Source organism: Varroa destructor, unplaced genomic scaffold, assembly GCF_002443255.2.
Source record: "Varroa destructor unplaced genomic scaffold, Vdes_3.0 BEIS01000004.1, whole genome shotgun sequence".
Classification (NCBI taxonomy): Eukaryota; Metazoa; Arthropoda; class Arachnida; order Mesostigmata; family Varroidae; genus Varroa; species Varroa destructor.
The window spans coordinates 32434520-32454265 of record NW_019211457.1 but is presented as its reverse complement, the minus strand read 5'-3'; the positions used below and the strand labels follow the sequence as shown (position 1 = coordinate 32454265).

Sequence of the window (19746 nt, the reverse complement as noted above, 5' to 3'; positions counted from 1 at the left end):
TTTAGCGTGTTTTGATTTATTAGCGGCCTGTTCCGATAACTAGCTAGCTAGCTAGCTAGCTAGCTAGCCCTTGGTCGGATATTCTGTTACAACGATCAAAAGTCTATTTTAGACCCCCTATTTATTGGACACTATTTGACAAGTTATTTTCGAAATTGTGCAAGTCCTTCTAACATATGGGGATTCTTTCAACGAAAACAGTTATTCAGAAAAGTCGATAGTTTAAAATATAAAATGTTGCATTAAAAATTGACAAATGTGTGCAATATCTTTTTGTTATTATTATTATCACCGTCCTTTTATCTTTTTACAAAAGGAGATGTCAAGATAGTATACGAACAAAGCTGCAGTTTTTTTCTGATGAAAAAACATTAATGTTAACAACAAGTGTTAAATCATCAGCATTTTAGCACAAATAGGAAGATTTACGCAATATGCATTTTTTTCTTCCAAAAAATGCTCCTATCAAAGATCGCCAAGCATCGTTGTTTGTCAAGTAGTAGAAAAGCAAATTTTTCGAATAAACTGTGTAATCTTTTACTAAAACTGGACAACTTCAAGAGCTACGTTTTCTTCTCAATTCAAAAAAGAAAAGAAAATCACAGAAGCCACTACATAAGGAAGTAATGATAGTTTTTACTTAGAGCTCGTTTAGTTATCATAATTCGCCATTCTACCGAGATGGGAAAGCTTCGAGAAGCTCTTTCCTCGCTACTCAAGGCCATGATGTTCATTTTGTTCGAATGAATTTTACTTTAAGTTGGGATATATATATATACACGTATGTATTTATAAGATTTCGTGTTTTCCTGTTGATTTTACCACATGGGCCGTTGTTTGGGGAAATTGGGGAAGATAAAACAAATCGTCAATAAATGCATCACATACGGTGTAATCTGGACCACGGATTAGCATCATTACTAATTAATTGTACAGGGATTCGACTTTAGTGTTATCAAGTCGTATTGAAACACATTACAACAGTGCACTATTACTACTCGTTCGATTTTCTAACAAAAAAAAAAAAAGCAGCTATTGCACTTGCCAGAGTTACATATATATAAAAGCCCACCCCACACTGCCCAGTAAAACTTATTGGGGATCAGACTAGTTTAATTTTAAAAAAATTTAATTTAAAATGATTACGAAAAACAAACAAATTGAATAATAAAATGAAGCCAAAGTTTCGGTCCCTGCTTCTGACCTTAGACAGAAACCAAAGATACGGACTTTTCTAATATCCAGTTTCTCGATAACGAATAAACCCTTTTTTATATTCTTTTCTTAAATATTTTTTTACGTTTATTTATTTATTTATATATAGTTCCTTCTATATCACAAGAGCTTTGGAGGGCGGCAGTGTAATCTTGCGGGAGCGGTTTTTCTCAACTGTCGTGTGAAGTAAACCTCGGCCTATGATGTGACCTCAAAATAATATTCAAACAACACAGGACCAGACGCAGAGCAAATATGAATCGGAGACGAGCTTGCTAAGATTCTGGAAAATAACTTAGAACTGTAGTTTTATTGGTATAGATAAAATCAGCTGAGTGCTCGACGTTACAAAACTTCGACATAAATTTTAGCCTGTACATTTAATCTACATAAGGACAGCTATTGTTGGATCATCGCGTGTAATTCGCATTCAGGGTAATCTAACAATCTGCATAATTTTTTTTGTTGAAAAGCATTTATTACCTAACTATCCACACAGAGATATATGACCAGCCAAGCATTTTGATCAAGTTTTCAACTCTAGCTCTGAACTCTATTGGGCAGTGTGCCGTTTGCCTAGTAGAATTTTTCAAAAACTGATAATAACATAAGCGATTTTTTCCAGGTAAAACGTCGATAGGACTTTTGAGCACATAAACATATCGGATCCCAGCTATTTGTCGTTCAGATTCTGCAATGATAAGTTCACTGTTTTATTCTGGATCAAGCATAGCGAATCGACGTAGCTCGTTTAGCTTGGCCAAATTTGAAAGCCCCACAATATAACAAAAGCGACAAACCTATTATTTCTGTTTGAATTCGCTACGAACATAAAGTACCCGTACATCTTTCGTATAATCATAAAAAAAAACTTTACGAAACTTGTCTTCCACCACAAAACAACATTGCTTCAGTCAACAACAACAATAATAATAATAAGTTAGAAATTCCTAACTGCTGCTGCTGCTGCTGCTGCTGTTGTATGTCTGTCTTCCGAAGATACTACCGCCGATGTCAAGCGCCCCATGTGGCACTTGTAGAAAAAGCATCAATTTTTTTTTTCTGCAAATATTGCAGTTGCTTCTGCTGGTGCTTCTGTCGGACCGAAAGCTGCCTCAGAAGCAACGCAAACAAAGTAAACCTCCATCCGAAGCCTAATGCAGTTACTACAATGCTACAACGCATATCGTCGTCAAACGTCCAGTGCGCTGACCGTTAGCTAGATCGTTATTTCCACCGCTCTTCTGGCCACCACTATCATCGCAATGGCTATTCGATGCAACGTTACTCGGGCTACTGTGTCTGCCGCTGCCGCTGCTAGCAGCTGCCGTAGGTCCGTTCCTTCAACTCGTGCGTAGACGGGTAGCAGTGCAATTGCCGAAGGGAAAGAGCGTGAGTCATCTTCCTTTTTTCGGCTGCTGTCGCGGCCATTCGGATAGAAAGAATGAAATATGAAAAGCTTTTGCTTTCTTTCGTCCTACTTCCTGGAGGAAGGAACGCGAGGACGTTTACCTCTAGCAGTTGACGAATCCAGAGGGCAGAAACTGACGCTTTGCATCGCCTTACCTGCCGTCAGCAGCGACTGTAGCTCTGCTACTGCCGCCGATTTCTGGTAAGACAAAAGCGGAGAGTGAAAAGTAAAGAGAGAAAGGTTAAAAAAAAACTTCCGAACGCTTCTTCCCAGCGACGCCTGGAGAATCAGCTGTAGGCATGGCTTTGCATAGGACTTTTCCTTGTTCCACTGTACTTTCGTCATCGGTAGAGTATAATCGTACCGTTCATTCCACAATCGTTTATGGCGGATCTCTCTGTTGCAGTTGACTTCGTTCTCGTCATTGTCGGTGCTGCAGAAGTTAGAGGAAATGTCAGCGTTGGTTCGCTATCTCTTCTACATTTTAGAGCTTTGTTGGATTTTACGAAAGGCAGAACAGCTTACGATTTTGCCATCTTCATAGCCTAGCTGACAACGCTATGCTGTGGCAGCTGACGTTACGTACGTTGAGTAGTTTGGCAAGGCAAGCAGAAAATTCTGGAAGCAACCTTCTTCAACGAAGAGCGCGCTATAGAAGCATGAGGAGCATTTTGAAAATCTCTTCAAACGGATAAGGTTTCTTCAGGATTCTCTGCTACTTAATGGTATCTGCTTCCGACGCCCATCAGGCTTCATTATCCACTTCATCTACTCAGTTTTATTCCATTTCGTTGATCTTCTCTGTCTCGCTAGTTCTTCAAAAGCTTTTTCCCAATAGCTGACTCAAACTTCAATGTGAGCTTTTGTAACCTCTTTCTTCTTCTTACCAGCATCATTTCCTGTAACTGTGAGACGACTTCCCTCTCTTCCAGATGCTACGGCAACTACTTTCCGCAATGGCTTCCTCAAACGACGTCGGATCTTTTGGCGCCACTGCGACTTCCATCGCCTGTCGTTGAGGCCGCCTTTTTTATACACCTGCACGTATACACAGAAACATACTTGAACGATTGCAAACTTGCGCACACACAGGCACACGCATCATGGCGCCGACGGAACCACCGACAGTCGCCATTTCTGCCGTTTTCAATGGCAATGGCGGCGGCAACATCGGCGACGAGCAAGGCAACGACCCGTCGTTGGAAACACAGACCTCCGTAAGTGAAGTTCGGGGATGACCGTGGATGATCGCGAACGGTGGTAGCGGCTTACTTAGTAAAACCACCATGACACCAGCAGCTCTTTGGGCAATGTTAGCGCTCGCGATGGCGGAACACCATGAGTGCTCGTGATTGCTATGACTTCAAGCACTCAGCAGAATGGTTGTGTATTACACACAACATGTAGAGGCTGTATGTGCCTATATCTACATGGACGTCAAGCTTGAGCTGACCATCCGACCACCTTCTAACAACCAATGCTTGAGGCCGGCTGAAGGCGAACGCTGGACAGACGCGACTTTATATCAGTGCCTCTATCCTGGGCTCGGTGTCGCGCGGCTGCAATAGTGGCACCGACGATGATGGCACACCAACCGCTCGGCATAACGGTATCCAGTCAACTATCGGTCATTGACCGCGTTCCGGCTGCGTCATCATTTACTCATCACCTGGTAAGTGGCGCCTCCTAAGTGCTTCTATGACAACGTCGATCCATTGAATCTGTGTCTTCTGTGGGTCTGCTGCCCTTTGTTATCGCGCGTAAGTTCGAGCAACACAAACAGTAACAGTTTGGGTGTCTTCTTCCGACGTCGGAGTGCTGCCAATTTGACGTCAACGACCGGACCGATGGAGCCGATAGCGGGCGAACACTCGCACCGCGCACTCGGTTACTGGGTACCAACAAGAGAGAAAGTCTCACAGAAAACGCTATCGGCCGTTTTATCGGGAAAGGTAGGAGGCGATGGAGTAAGGTCACATAAAGAAGATGAACACTACCTCAAGGTCATGTTGCCATTGATACATTCTCATCACAGTAAGAACATTAACAATTGTTGCCTGCAGCGAGGGCAGTGATGGATATAGTAAATTACCGCAAAGAGCGGTCTGCTAAAATTAAGCCATTCTTACATATGGGTTAAACATGCCTAAAAACTGATCATACCTTAAACCATAAAATTTTATCGGTAACTGGACTTCAAGTTATATATGAAATTTTTTGTCACTAATATAATACTCATTAGAAGTACTAACTGACTGTCTAACGAAGAATTACGGAACCGATATTTCTATCGGAAATTTAAGAATCATTGATATTTTGTCCAGTCGAAGAAAAATTGAAGAAAATCTGAATAATGGCATTACCATTGACAAATGGGTATAAAGCAATAGTTTCTATTATAGGAAATTACAAGTTTGCCTCAGAATGAATTTCGTTTAACTACAACAAATAACTACGAAAATCCTTTCATCTGAATCAGATTTCCACCTTTTGGCAACCTTCTGAACCTATACTGCGCCAACCATCGCCACACCCTCGAAACTTAACCACAGCACTCTACGTAGACTTTTCGTCTGAATCAGTAACGCAACAGTTCACCCCGGGGTCATCAGTCACGGTGAGCCCATTAAATTGTTGCTTTTGCTTCCACCAAATTTGATAGACGCGGGTGTAACTCTACAGATCCTACTATTGCAGTGTTCAACCGATGACGACGCCAATCGACTCTGTTTTTGGTGACAGTGAATCACAGAAACCAGCTATTCTATGTAGGTCTTGAGTCTCTTTCTTTAGCTGTTCCTACACTTCTTTTATCTCGTGTGAATTTCTCCGCCAACTGTCTTCCAACCATTGGTTCCACCCCGACAACGAGAAAGCCGCTGCGCACGAAGTGCAGAATACAGCAAGAATCATTTGAAACCATTCACGTTGACCATAGGACGCCTTCATTGCCGTCACCATTCCATTAAGTAATACCAGGCATGTGACGCTGATGACAACTCGGACGCAGATAACAATCGGAGCAAGATCTGATCAAGGATCAACGAAAACGTGGGTGGCATGGCTCGGACGCCGTCACCGAACGTCTGTTCTCCTTGAAAAAAGGTTGGGTCTCCTGGGACCGTCCAGCATAAACGTCAATAGCGGGTGAATCGCCGCTGCGTGCCAAGAACGGGTAAACTAAATGTGTCGTTGGTCTAGCCGGACAGGTCACTGTTGATCATCACACGTAATCAGGTCGTTGTTTGTTGTCACCCCCCTCCCCAGTTAGTCTTATAGACCTCGATTGTGACTGCTGCTGTTATTGTCGTCGTGTTATTGCGGCTATCTCGGCCGAGTCGCTGCTGCAAGCGCCTAACTCTTGAAAGCTAACTAACGTCGTCAATTTACGTCAACGTTCGCTGCGTTCAGATTGCTCGATCTCTCGGTCGAATTGAAAATTTCATCATCCAGTGTTTATCTGGTGACACGACGCCGCTGCAACCCTTGGCGCCCCTTCATCACTATTCGCTGTAACGGTAGCCAACTGTGTTTTCCACTGCAAATGGGCGAACACTGCATCTCTGCGGCGTATCCACCACGTCTCGGACGAAAAAGATTAGACTCTTCCGATCGCACATCTGGTCAGCCGCCGTTCAGCCTTTTAACTGTAGTCGTCGTACCTGAGGGAGACAAAGGGTAACAACAGTGATTATCACGAGTGAGCGAGCGAGCGACTGACCGACCGACCGACCAGAACACTGCAGATTATGAGAGTGCCAGTGTTTTTTTTTCACAGACACGCACACACAGGGGAGACATAGAAAGAGAGGGACAGCAAAAGAGGTTGTTTTTGTGTGTAACTACAGATGGCGACAGAAGTTTCGGCAGCAGAAAAGAGGTTTCCAGTCGAAAGTATGCGTAGTGACGATTATAACAAGCGTAACTGGATATAGCTAGCGCATACTCATTTCAACGATACGCGGCCAGATTGGTTGTCTGCTACCGGCGGAGCTATACGTAAAGAAATCGAATCGGTTCTACCCTAACGGTAGACACGTTCATGGAGGAGTTTATGTAGAAGAGATGCTTGACCTTCAAATCGTAACCACGCAGCTACACAACAAAAAGGGGGCCTCAGGTTGGTACGGTTGACAGCAGTGCTTTTGAAAGTGTTGTCGCCAGCTCTGTATTACTACTATTAGTATTAAATGCAGTGAAAGCTTCCGAGTTCACGCTGTCGTCATAAAAAAAAGTATATAATACATGCTGTGAAGGTGCACCCGCAAGTAAAAGTACGGAGACTATTAGGGCGGCAAATTATAGAAAATAGTAAACGGTCAAACAAGTATAGGTAAGCATTTTCGTCTTTAGCCACCTGTGATCTCGATCTGGCCCCATTCGCGGGTACTTTTTTCACTAGAGAATGGTGAGAACATACATGGAACGATGCAAAGTCAATTATCATAGACGACTAGTCTACGAGCCGTGGTCGAGCGGTAGAAAGGAAACAACAATCATTAACAAAATAGATCTCCGCCGATCGCCTCTCCGACCAACGGTTCGACGAACAGATAGGTAGTAGCTATTTGGAAAAACTAACCTCGAACTAAAATATGGCAGGACCGACGCTGCGCAAGACTTCAACGAAACGACACGTGTATAGACAATATAACTGGCTAAGCAATGGTTGGCCATTTTTGCAGCAGATGGCGATAACGTCGCCGATGCAAATATATTGTGTGGGAATGATAGCTTGATGTGTATAACGTAAGTTATTACAACAGAATAACTACAGTACGTATCTGGTGCGTCAGCTGATAATGAGGGCCGAACTAGAAGTACAAACACCTGTCATAAAAAAAACAACATGGACATTGTGCAGATGCAAGAAGTCAGTGTATATATAAATGTGGCAGGAGCAAGTGGTAACAGAAACGAGACGGAAAATTAGATAGGAGAAAACAACGAGTAAAAGGTGCTATCCGCGTCAACCTCACTCAACGTTAATGTACGCAAACGGTTATTGATTTTATATTTATTTACTATTCATCATAATGTCACTGGCCGTTGTTGATTTCATTTCAGTTACTGTTTTTTTTTTTTGCTGCCGGTAAAAATGATATTGAACACTATAATTGTCGACGTACCTAGATACGTACCAGGTATCGAACGTCTGACAGATCATTATTTGCTGTATAACGTACGCCGTGGAAACCAATTGGCCTGATAGAAGTTAATCGGATCGAATTCTCGGGAAAAACAAATAGCCGTTCAGTCGTGTCTAACATGGGTTTACAGTAATCTCGAACGCAGTATATCGAGCGCTCATAACGGATATGGAGAATTTAGTTTGCCCTACGCCGCCTACGAGAGAAATTGTATAATGAGGTTACGAGTCCGCCAAAAACCAGCAACACATGTTGAGATCTCCCGGTATTCTTAATCAACCCGTCGAAAAACTTTTAACTTAACAACAACGGCAACACGCGTCGTAGTATCATCAACTGTGCAATAACGAAACACTCAATTCGGCCATTGTTAGTAACTCGTAGAAAAACACAGACTGCGTGAAGTTAATTATTGACGCTAAAGGGGAATCGCGCACGAAGGATACCTACAAGTGGAGAACAAAGCGGTCTTTTCTCTCTGTAAAATAAGCAGATTGCTTAGTGACTGACGACATTCATAGACACAGTTGTTTTGAATGGCGTCTTTGTTTTTCTCGTAATACTCCTCCAGCAGCAGTAGGGTGTTGTAGCACCAACAACAACACTTACCTTTGTACCATATGGCCTGCTAGTTTCATTATAATCACGTTCGTATCGATAAAATAGCCGTAAGTTATATATTGATTGACCGTTCACACACGGAAATATGTAGGATAGGATAGAAGCGCAGGCGCAGGCGCAGGCGCGGGAGCACCATTGAGCGAAAGCTGCACGTACTGTCATGGCGTAAAACTGCTTTGGGCCAGCATTAAACAGTGAACATTCATCCAGACTTATCTAGCGTGCAAGCCAACTTGCCCTATGCTAATAAGATCTGCGAGAGAATCACTTTTCGTAATGGAAATTGGTCTAAATGGTTTTGCTGGCCATCTGGCCGCTTTTCCGCCTGTTTTTAGGCGTCGAGAAACGGGCTAAGCCGGACCTTCTCCTGCGATCTACTTCTGATGACGGAAGACCTTACAATGATCAAGAAGACCAACCCGAAACGCTCATCGAGCTGTATGAGTGGCAGCAGCACATGAAACAGATCGATGGCATCGACAGAATCTCCAAATATGGCAGACGGCGGTGAGTAGACTGGAGCAGCGGCCGTTCACGTTAATGCTGCTCTTCTTACGACTCCTCCCACCCCGAATCTTACCAGCCGAGCCGTTTCCGGTGGCATTGTTCTGTGGTTCATAGCTCGACGTTGATGTCTCTGGATAGAGCTATTAGATGTTTGGCGAGCTGTTGTTGGGTCCGAACTACGACAGCGTTTTATCTAGATTTCATTAAAAAAAAAAATGGGTCGAGGTTTATTGGTAGCCTAGGGTTCATTGGTAGTTTCCTCGCTGAATTTATGCACCCGGCCTGCGTCGCTAGCAAGGCGGCCTAGAGACACACATTTAAGCTAGCAGCAGCGTACGACGAACTGCGTAGAAATTTGCGGCCTTTGTAAGCCACAGAGATATAAAGGTTTGTGGTACGTGGTTCCGTAGTGTAGTATACCCAAGGAGACTTTTTAGGTGCAGCTTAAGTTACCACGTCCAGCGGACGCGTCAGTCTGACACGCACAGTTATACGATTGTATTGCGATTGATTTACACAATATTTGTGATAATTTCCTCAGGTTAACGTAAACGCTACCAGATACTCCTGCGCGTCCTGATATTATTGATTTAATCAATTATAGAAAGTATCATATGAACATTCGTCTCGTATAATACACATTGTTCGAACCTGATTTTAGCTGAATGGATTACGACGTCAAAAGGTCTGATCGTCCGATACAACAACAGCTTATTCCAGACGGATCAGCAACATGACGGATTGCATTATAATGGCTTTAGATGAAGTACCAGTTCGATGGCCAGGGATGCGCCAGCTTTAGGAAGATGCTGAGCTGATGACGCCGATCAGTAGGAAACCAGTTTTACAACGCAACATTTATGTTACATCTGTAGCAACTGCTTTCTTAATCCGTACGAGATAAGTAAGATAATGTTTGTGCTTTTTTTATTATTTGAATTTGGTAGATATATGAATGGTGTAAATGGTAGCATCACTGTGACGCGTCGCATTTTCTGCTTATTATAGAAAATTTTATTGATCATATTCTAGTCGAAAAGAAAATCTGATAAAAAATTAAATAAAAGCTCAACTCAGAAGATTAATTCAGTAAATGAAACAAAAAGAAACATGTGAGCCCTTGAGTTAAACGGAATACTACGTAAGGACTCATCGAGTATTCTCGCTGTTGGATTGGCAGGGCTCGTATTATAGATGTCTACTAATAGAGACTGAACTCTCCATAAGCGGATTTCCTTGAGAGAACATACCTAAATATACTTCAGTAGTTCTATAACGTAAAAGTTACGCTATGCCACCTGCGTACGTGCACTGTGGGTCCTAGTATAGTGATTGTTCACTGAAATACTATACGATTATGTGGAACGGAGCCGAACTTTCACTTGTCGAAGCAGTGATTTTTATTTGAAGAAAAACGTCCTCTTCATTAGGTTTCAACAGATGTTTCATCATTACATTTATGTATCTATTTTTTTTTTCTTACAAATGCTTATCGGTGCCATTGTGACGTATTGCATTGTACATTGCGTCCTACTACAGTCTACTACAATCACAGGGTCGTGCTTTTTATTAGATTTACTAAGCTTCGAACTTGAGGCTCAACTTGCTATACCATCCGCGATAACAATCATCACAAAAATCCAACACCATTTCATTGATCAAAGCGACCAGTTGACACAAGAGCATTTGATAGCCATGACGATGACATCGATGACCCTAGTTCTAACAGCAGCAGCAGCAGCAGCAGCAGTAACAACGACGGTAGACGCAGAGAAAAAATGACAGATGCTTGATGAAGGACTGACTCGAGACGGCCTATGAGACGGGCCGTTGTCGGCGATAAAGACGAACCGCAGCTTCTAGCCAGTACCGGCGAAAGACGTCACTGACATGGACATACACGCGGACACAACGCACACTCACGTAGAATCAGTCACAATGCAGAAAATCCACCCAACAGAACCCACTCAACTACTCGCTATATCAACGATAATAGTAAATGGAAGACATCTGCCATCGCTACGTGGCTGCGGAGCCCAACAGGCGAACAGAAGCCCAGCGTGAACAACAGCGTCAACATCGGATGCGGTCTTCGCGCGTATCGCGAGGACGTTAAACTCTCGTGAATCGCGTTTCCAGATCGGTGAAATCGTTGACGGCGGACCCTTGTAGTCATTTCTAGAACACGCCATCCTCAGCACGGTGGCGGTATAAGCACTGCAACCAGCTACATTACGGAACCCCTCCTGCTGCAGCGGCAGCAACAACAGCATTAGCAGTAAGTAGCTTTCTGTAGCTAACCAACGAGACAACAACAGCGATTCGGTTCCGTCAGTATACCTGCGATTTTGCTAGCTATACGATGCAATAGGAACGTGTGGAAAGATCTAAACTCTAGACAGACGAGGAAAGCGAAACATTGATAGAATGAAACCGCAGTTTTACTACACACTTCAGTTGGATAGGTGGGGAATGAAGTAAAGCGAAGGGGTACTTTGAACCTTCAGAACGACAACAACAACAGTTGAAACAGCAAGGCTGGCATGAAAGCTCGCGAGATCTACCTATTGTTATGAGTTTCAGCTCACCTGAGAGCTTCGCTTACCGACTGTCAGTATGTTGTGGGCGTCCTTAACGAAGAGCATGGACTCCAGCGGTTATGGCAGGAAACAAGAAGCAGAAGAAGCAAGCGTTGCGTTGACTGCATCAAACCCCAGGGCCGTTTAGGGGGCGTCGATCCCTTCGGCGCATACAGTAAAACCGAATAGAAGACGGCATATGCGACGCTATAACAACGAGCACTTAAATACGCAACGAATGTAAAAGTAAAAACAAAGCCAATGCCGCTTGAGGAAGAGGGGAGCACTAAGCTGGAAGGATAGTAAAAACAGTCAGTGAACTCAGCAAAAATGAATATAACACACCTGCACACTTATTACTATATATATATATATGTAGAAGGATAGAGTGTTTGAGCAGAGAAAAAGATGGCCGTCCATGGCTAGCCGAATGTATAGACCTCAATTGAATTAATCATGCTAGAGCACACGCAGGGTGCAGCATGTCCATCCGAAGCCTTTTCAGGCGTCAACCTTATCGTTACGCGAGTGACAAGCTTTTACTCTCCACTAACTCTCTGAAGTGAAAACACGTGAAGGCTAATTTTCAAGATGGTTTACTTAAGATATATGGACACTTAAGATTACTTAAGATTACAACCACGATCATAGCTAGGCATACGTCTGTCGCTGAAGGCAACAATATCAAAACGGTAAGTAGTCTAAGTAAGAAAAGTAACTTAAACAACTAACTACGTGATTATAGCGTAAGCTAGATAGCGAACTTAAAAACATCGGTGCAACATTCTTGATTGGCATTGGGTCACGCAAATACATTGCGTTCCGGGACAGTGGCGCTGCGTTAAATAACGTTACTGACGACTCTACACACACGCAACATTGATGGGCTTACAATCATTGCAAGTAAATGTTGACCTATTGCGCACGTTCTTGACTCGGGAGGCGTCTAGCAGAAAGAAATTGGTAGATTGGTCCCCTGACTTAAACGACGAATTTATGTTTATCATGGCTTTTTTTTTTTATTAAAGTTTGCACTTTCTATTAATAACGTACACACCTATTCCTCATAATCGTTCTCAGGTACATTACCTAGCTATCGTGTGTACGTTTGTTTGGTAGACTCAATGTGTATATCGATGCTAGTTTCATCGAACATGTCCGGGGTTTGTGTAACAGATAAGCCCCATGAAACGAATGCGTAAATTCTACCAAAGAGAGATACTGACACACATTGTTTATATACAAGTGTCAATGCGTTTTTTCTCAATCCGCCCATACGAATGTTGTTACGTTTACGTTACGGGGGTGATTACGATCTACAGTGGCACATCGTAATTTCTTCGAAAAATTAGAAGCAACTCACACAATGTTGTTATGCTGTTACGAATAGAATGGCCTGTTTACTACTAAAGAGTTCCTGCCACAGGTAGAAATGTCTAGCGGGCAGACGAGCTACAAGCACAAAGCTGATTACAGCCTAGGGCTTGTAATGTAACGACTTGTGTTAGCGATTCCCGCCCCGTTTTCGTCAGTACGACAAATACGGGATGAAGTCGAATACGTATTTATGATTCATTGTGTCCTCACGTTATAGCGTCCTGTTCCTTTTACGCTGCCGATAACTGTATCGTATATCGCATCGACCGTTAACATCAGTTGAGTATAGATGTATAAAATAGGTCAACAAAGGCTTCGATACATAACCAGTCTGGTCTGTCGCCTATGTACAGACAACTTGTCACCTCATGAAGCTCCTTTAAGACCATTGACTTTTTTCCCCAATTACGCAATTTGAGCAATAGCAATCAAATGGCTTTTTGTAATGCTAATAAGTCTATTAATAGTAGTTGGCTGAGTCCTTAGTTAGCTAATTCGCATGTGTCCATGATATAATTTAGAACCCTACAGAGAGTCTTGTTATAACGTTCCATATTTGAAGGCTTTGAGGACGACGAAGTTTATTCGAACGTTCATTGATTCAATTTACTAATACATTGTATGTACTCTAATAAATGTTCATGAATCGCCTAGTCTTTTCTAGAAACAGGGACAGTAATAGATCTCGCTTGGTTTTTTTCGATAACCGTTGAATAACCTCATGCAGCAGGGCGTCCTAGAAATCCCTGCTGTAACGGTTCTGGCGGTTGGATCTATTTTTTTTTTTCTCCTTCACGATGAAAGCTGTCTATTTTGTTAGTCACGATTTAAATGTTAGATGATTTTCTTAATGTAATAGTAGAAATGATATGCTCAAAGATTGCCCAGGAGGTCAATTAATAATGATTTTTTTTAAACGAGTTTAAATGCAGACCAGACATTGCTGTGAAATGTAAAGTTCGGTACTGTAGGGCTATAAGTCGCCGGGGGTTTAGATTTTCTATCGTTAGGCTTAATTTCGAACGGGTTTAGACACAGCTTCAACCTAAACCTCACCCGAACGATTACTGAATTTATGAGTTCACGAGTCGCGTCTAAAAGTGCTGATGCCTTAAACGATTTCGTGACAAAACGTAACGACTATCGTCGCCAAAATACGGCTAGAAAACTTTAAAATGTGTAATGTATAGCTTGTTCAAATGAAAACACGTTTAATAATTTCTTCCGTAATATATGAAACTCCTCGAGGAAGACTCATAGAATCACAGTGTTCGGTTTGCATAGGTATAATGCAATAGGTTCGTTTTATCAGTTCATGCAGTTCGCTCGAAGACTGCAAATAACCTATCGGAGGTGTGATTGCAGATACGAGACCCGGAATCAAATAGAAAAGCCGTTGTTAGCTACGGCAGCAAATTAAGAGCTCGCAATGTTAGACAGTTCTATTTCAGGTGATAAATGAGACCCGTACAAGCGGATGAACAGCGTTGGAAAGGTTTCAGGAACCCCAACACCGGTAGACATCCACGCAGATGAATACGACTACGGCCGATTGCACTCAACAAGGCATCGATTACTGCGAGGTGCTGGAACTAAGTTTTTCCATATTTTCTGTTATCACTGTGTTCTGGTTCCGACAACGACTATCAATGGCAGTCAACGGCATCGCGCCAGTCGATAATCGGGAAGCCATAACATACAAAGTCAAGATTGCCCTTATAGATATACGCTGACGTAGAAATACATCCAGGACTGGCTTGAGGTCTGAATACCGCCGTATATACGGTAGGCAAACGATAAGGAAACACTATCCGGTATCACATGCATTTTAGCACTGGGACAGCGGCTAGCGTGCCGGACTACTGATTTCTAGGCTCTCAGCTCGACCACCCTGAATATAATTCTAGTTCCTGCTTGAAAGCGGTACCATAAAGCACTGTCTACCATTTTACGTGCGTTATTGTGTATTGGAAGAGTGCTAGCGTAGAAACAATTCTCGACGGACATCTTAACACATAGCGCTGCTTCGAAACACGCGCGCAGAGGAAGAGCGAATTTTTCAGTCGGGAATCGGGCTCCATCGGTACTATACCGTTACTTCTTCCGTGCGAGTTATCATAGCCATATTCTGTTGAACGGCCTGTAAATATACGAATAGATATATTCGTCACATTTTTTACTTTAATCTAACCATTATTAGTTATGTATTGCTGAGCGTACCGCTGGCAGTGGGGCTGCAAACCCCAACAGTATAAAGCACTCGTTCGAGTTTAGCAATTTTCGGTTGCTAAATGATGAGTCCGCTGACCAAAGTTCGGGGCCCTGTTCGGGGCTAGAACCCATTGTTCTAAGAGGATATAGCGAATTGACTTGACGAACGGGAAATATCCGTGCAAGCTACTGCTGATTGAATCGCTGCGAATTTTAGTGTGCCCGATTATGTGACGCCAGGCCGATAGAGACAAATCATTAAGTTTTCGATAGCCGTTTAGAAGGGACCTAACAGATAAACGGTTATAGATAATTGAAATGCACTGAATATTCAATAGTTTGTGGAAGCTTTCTACTGTTGGTTGAAAATGAGGATTTCGCATCACCCGGCTCGGGGGTGGCACGGATCTACTGCCAGCCGCCGCACGCTTTACAAAGCGTTCGCTTTTCCCTGTTGTGTGTCTTCTGTTGTTTTGTGGACCATATCGCTGCCATTGCAGCTGTTGTCGTTAGTTTTGTGTTTCTGTTCCGTCTACTGCTACTAATTTAAACTGAATGTCGGTGGTAGCAGAACCGGCAGCGGCCCCTAGCGGCGAATGTATGTCACTGATCATGATGCCAGGGATCATGGCTTCCTCTTTCCTTTACTTACGCTTCAGTTCCACGCTACGCCACACAGTTGTTGTTGTTGGAGCCAGCGTGGGCCGTCGGAGCGGCGGCCAGCGGAATTAGCGGTAGCAGTAAGACGAACGCAAGGTTCAAGAGAAACAAGTTGAGGAAATCAATTGGCAAACTAACCGAGGATCGGCGCCAGATGACCAATGCTGAACTTAGACGTATCTACAATAATAGCAGTAACAAAAATAATAATAAAAATAGCAACAGCGGTACAGGTGTATAGAGAATAGTGTTCGAAGAGATCCAGAAGAGACTGTTTAAGGTTCGGAAAGTGTATGCAATAAGAAAACTAGTAATTTTTTAGTATCAAGCCACTTGAATAAGTTGAACGGACGAGTGACTGGTCCATGGTTTGGAAACAAAAAGGTGGCACCTATAACTATGAAGAGCGTCCGTGTTTCTGTAAATGTCTGCACATAATAATGAGCCACTGTAGATGGGATTTCAAGATGAATGTTTCGACCTCTACGTCCAGTACCTGTTTTAGGCATTACTTTACATAGCTAGCCTCTCTTTCAGCACTAAACAAAGCGTGTCTACGGAAAGTGTACTCGTTACCAATGCGCCATCACAAGGATCTTTTATTATATACAGTATTATATATATATATATATATTATAGAGTATATAGTATAACTTGCGCGGCCGAATAGATTTGATTTTACGCTAAAAATGATTGCTTAGCCCACCACCTCATGACCGCTCGATTTTTTGAAAACTCTTAATTATTTATAGATTCAAGCTTATTATCTGCCTATACCTGATGCAGTTTAAGCATATTGTGCATAAATCTGTTTATTTTCTATTTTTCATATTCTAAGTAACCAAAACTTTCAAATATTAGGTCAATCACAGTCGACGAGTTTGAAGTTATAACTCAAGAATCATCTAGATAGTTGAGGCGGAACGAATTCACAAACAATTAATAGTCTCGATATACCGCAGTTGTCACAACATAATCTTAAGGTACATTTACTTCAAAGGTTAAATGGCGTCAGCTGCCATCACGCCGCGTCCATGATGAGCATCAAATTGCCCCAATAGCGTAATCGATGTAAATATTGTCGGGCGGATGAAAACATTTTTTTGGCTTCCGGCTTGCGCTTCACCCCTCGAAGCACTGTTAGCTCCGAAGTCGCTGCTTCTGTTGCTATCATTACAGACGCCACGGCGATGCCCCACAGCTCCGGAGTCGTTGTCCTCATCGGCCACTTCATCGTTTAAGCAACAACAGAACCACAAACGACTTTCGCTTGCGGCCTGACCATTGCGACCCGCTCTCTTGCCGCGGCTGTCATTTACGTCGCCACAGTTCAACAGCTATGGGCACCCTTACCCTTGGAAAGGCAACAAGAGACCCAACAAAGGGAGCAGGGGTAGTGCGACTTGCGGGGTTGACACGATCGGCGACCGCTACAATTAGCACTTAGGAGTATCGTTACTGCATGGCCACAATGAGTCGTCGCGTCCACATAGAACCAAGCGGGACGGACACCAGAAGGTTCAGAAGCTTCGTGCAGACGGTGCGTTGTTTCTATATTTCTGCCACCATGGAGTACTACTGCTCGCTCACTTTACATGTTTTTCGTTTTCTCTATCTCTGCTCTTGTTATCGTTTTCCTTCATGACGCTACACCGCTTTCTACTGTTGCTGCTGCTGCTATCGCACTCCTCCGTTCCCTCTGCTATTCGCTCTTTCTCACCTTCTTGAAGCCTCTGTTTACTATCAGCGGTCGTCGGCGGCGGTCCATCGCTGGTACTCTTTATGTTGCGCGCAGCTATCGAGCTCCGTTTGTCTCTTAATTCTGTGATTCGCGGTAAATATCGTAGGTTAGACCGCTATTATAGGCTTCACTACTGGCGTATCGACGCTTGCTACGGAGGTGCCCGCTAAATGGCTACTGACAACACTTGTTTAGAGCGATGCCCGTTCCTGTTTTCGTTCGTTTGTTTCCTCGTGTGTGTGTATGGGCCGTTTTTTACTATTTCTGCTATCGCTGCTGGTGTTGCTGCTGTTGAAATGCTGCTAGCATCACCGCCACAGCTGCCACTGCAACTTGTATTGGCTTCTATCCGTTTGATTGTAGTCAAACTTCAGTTTTTCCTGTATCCTTCTCGTTTTTCATCATCATCATCATCGTCGTCGTCGCTGTTGGCTTTTTCCTCTTTTACAACTTTTCGTCCTTTTAGCCTCGTCTCTGTCCGGCTCTTTTCTCTCTGAGCTGCGTCATCGTTGCGACGCTCGTAACATCTCTTTCGTGCGGCCTGATATTTTTCGGCCGTCTTCTTGACCGAACGGATGGAGGAGCGAACGACCGACCGCCTTTTGCTCTAGCTACTACCTTTAGCAGCGGGAAAATCGTAGCTACAAGCACCACTGCTTGTTGGGAGCAGGGAAGAAGCTTCGTGGTGCACCACTGCAGTAATAGCGGCAGCGACGATTACGCGGACGCAATAGCGTGCTTACAACGAATAGCCATACAGCTGACGGAGTCTACAATAGGAGGGGCCATTCAACGATGAGCAGGGTTCGTCGACCCAACGGAAGCAAAAAGGAGACATTTCTGGGTTGCATTGGGATAGGACAGGCCAGAGAAGACAGTACGGCGAGCCGCAGTTCGCGCAGGGGAAGCTGTTAGGTGGATGCGATGGAGCGCACGACGACAGTAAAACGGACGGCATAATGTCTTAACCTATATGCGCATGTCCGTGTTTATTTCGTAATGGACATAAACTGTTTGGAGAAACTAAATCAACGAACCAGAGTTATACAGCGCGAAGAAGTCTTTATTGACTAGGGAACAACTAACTATATGTATACTATTAGAATTTATTCACCCAGCGAGCCTCCGAATACTTTGGGTAGGAAGGGTGGACCTGCCCAAAATTAGTGTACGTTATAGAAGCTGTAGTCGCGGCTGAAACGACTTTTCGGCAAAGGTGACGAAGTGAAAGTTTCAAAAAACACAAGAGAGAAACATGGGTAGGTTAGCAATAAACTGATGTCGGAGAAGTGTTCCCAATTTGAATTACGTTAGTAGCATTATCTACTGACTTGGCAAGGGGTTAACTAAAGCTTGTACAATCTTTTGCTGATATAAGTGTTCGCATAAGCACACATGAGCTACCTACGGAAATTAGTTTGATTTAGGATTTTACCTATCAGCATCCATGCGTATATATGTATTCGCTAAAGCCTATCTAACTTAATAACTCGGTGAAGTTATTTTAACAGGCCTCTTTGTCTATGGCCAGCATGGGTGGTGCGATTCATTTTCTATGAAATGGAAAAACTCGAATTTCTCCACGTGGCCTTATTAGGTTTCAGTATCCCAGAAGATGTCTAAGTTTTCTCCTTTACCTCGCGGGTAGCTGCAAGACAGAGGGGATTATTACAGCGGACCATCTTTTTGATTTATTTCTTATTCATTACCAATTTCCCTTGCTTGATAGTTACCACACGAATGAAGCATAGTACTCAGAGTTCATTTAAAGTTTCACGTAGTGTTAAACTAATTTAGCATTCATTTCCGTTATTATGATTAAAATTCTCCTCTACCTTACTCCAACCTAAACTTTTACCTGAATTATATCAACGATTCGTAAACAAGTGGCCCAAATATGGTGTCAGCTACGTAAGTAGCGTACTCTTTCTGTAGAACGCTGGTTGTAAAGCAGCACTGGTTTTAAATTTTAGTCTGACCAAGATCCTCACTTAACTTAGTTGACTGGCGGTCTCAGTCAACCGCTTACCACCAGCCGGCAGACAGGCAGGCAGCCAGCCAGCAGGGCCTCGACTAAAGTTCTACGAACTCCCCTTTGAAACAGTACCATTCTGACGCTATACAAACCCCAGCATCGTACCTCCATCTCATATTCAATCAGCTTTTCCTAACACCCTTGTGAGCTCCTGCATTTTTTTTGCATCTGTAAGTATGTGTACTTGTGTGTGTGTTTATTTACGTACGTACACATGTATCTATACTTTCTTATATATA

The 19746-nt window shown here is 43.2% G+C and overlaps 2 long non-coding RNA genes across 3 annotated transcripts; both read left to right on the top strand.

The window, feature by feature from the left end:
* Window positions 1-5006: 5006 nt before the first annotated feature.
* On the top strand, window positions 5007-13428 carry LOC147756095 (uncharacterized). Of its 2 annotated transcripts, none has more exons than XR_015326032.1 (3): window positions 5007-6746; window positions 8733-8904; window positions 9615-13428. It is a non-coding gene; the product is annotated as an uncharacterized LOC147756095 (long non-coding RNA). The 2 variants fall into 2 exon arrangements; XR_015326033.1 differs by having other exon boundaries at window positions 9566-13428.
* A 2592-nt stretch (window positions 13429-16020) lies between these two features.
* LOC147756094 (uncharacterized) lies at window positions 16021-18513 on the top strand. The gene is made up of 2 exons (XR_015326034.1): window positions 16021-17271; window positions 17939-18513. It is a non-coding gene; the product is annotated as an uncharacterized LOC147756094 (long non-coding RNA).
* Window positions 18514-19746: the final 1233 nt, after the last annotated feature.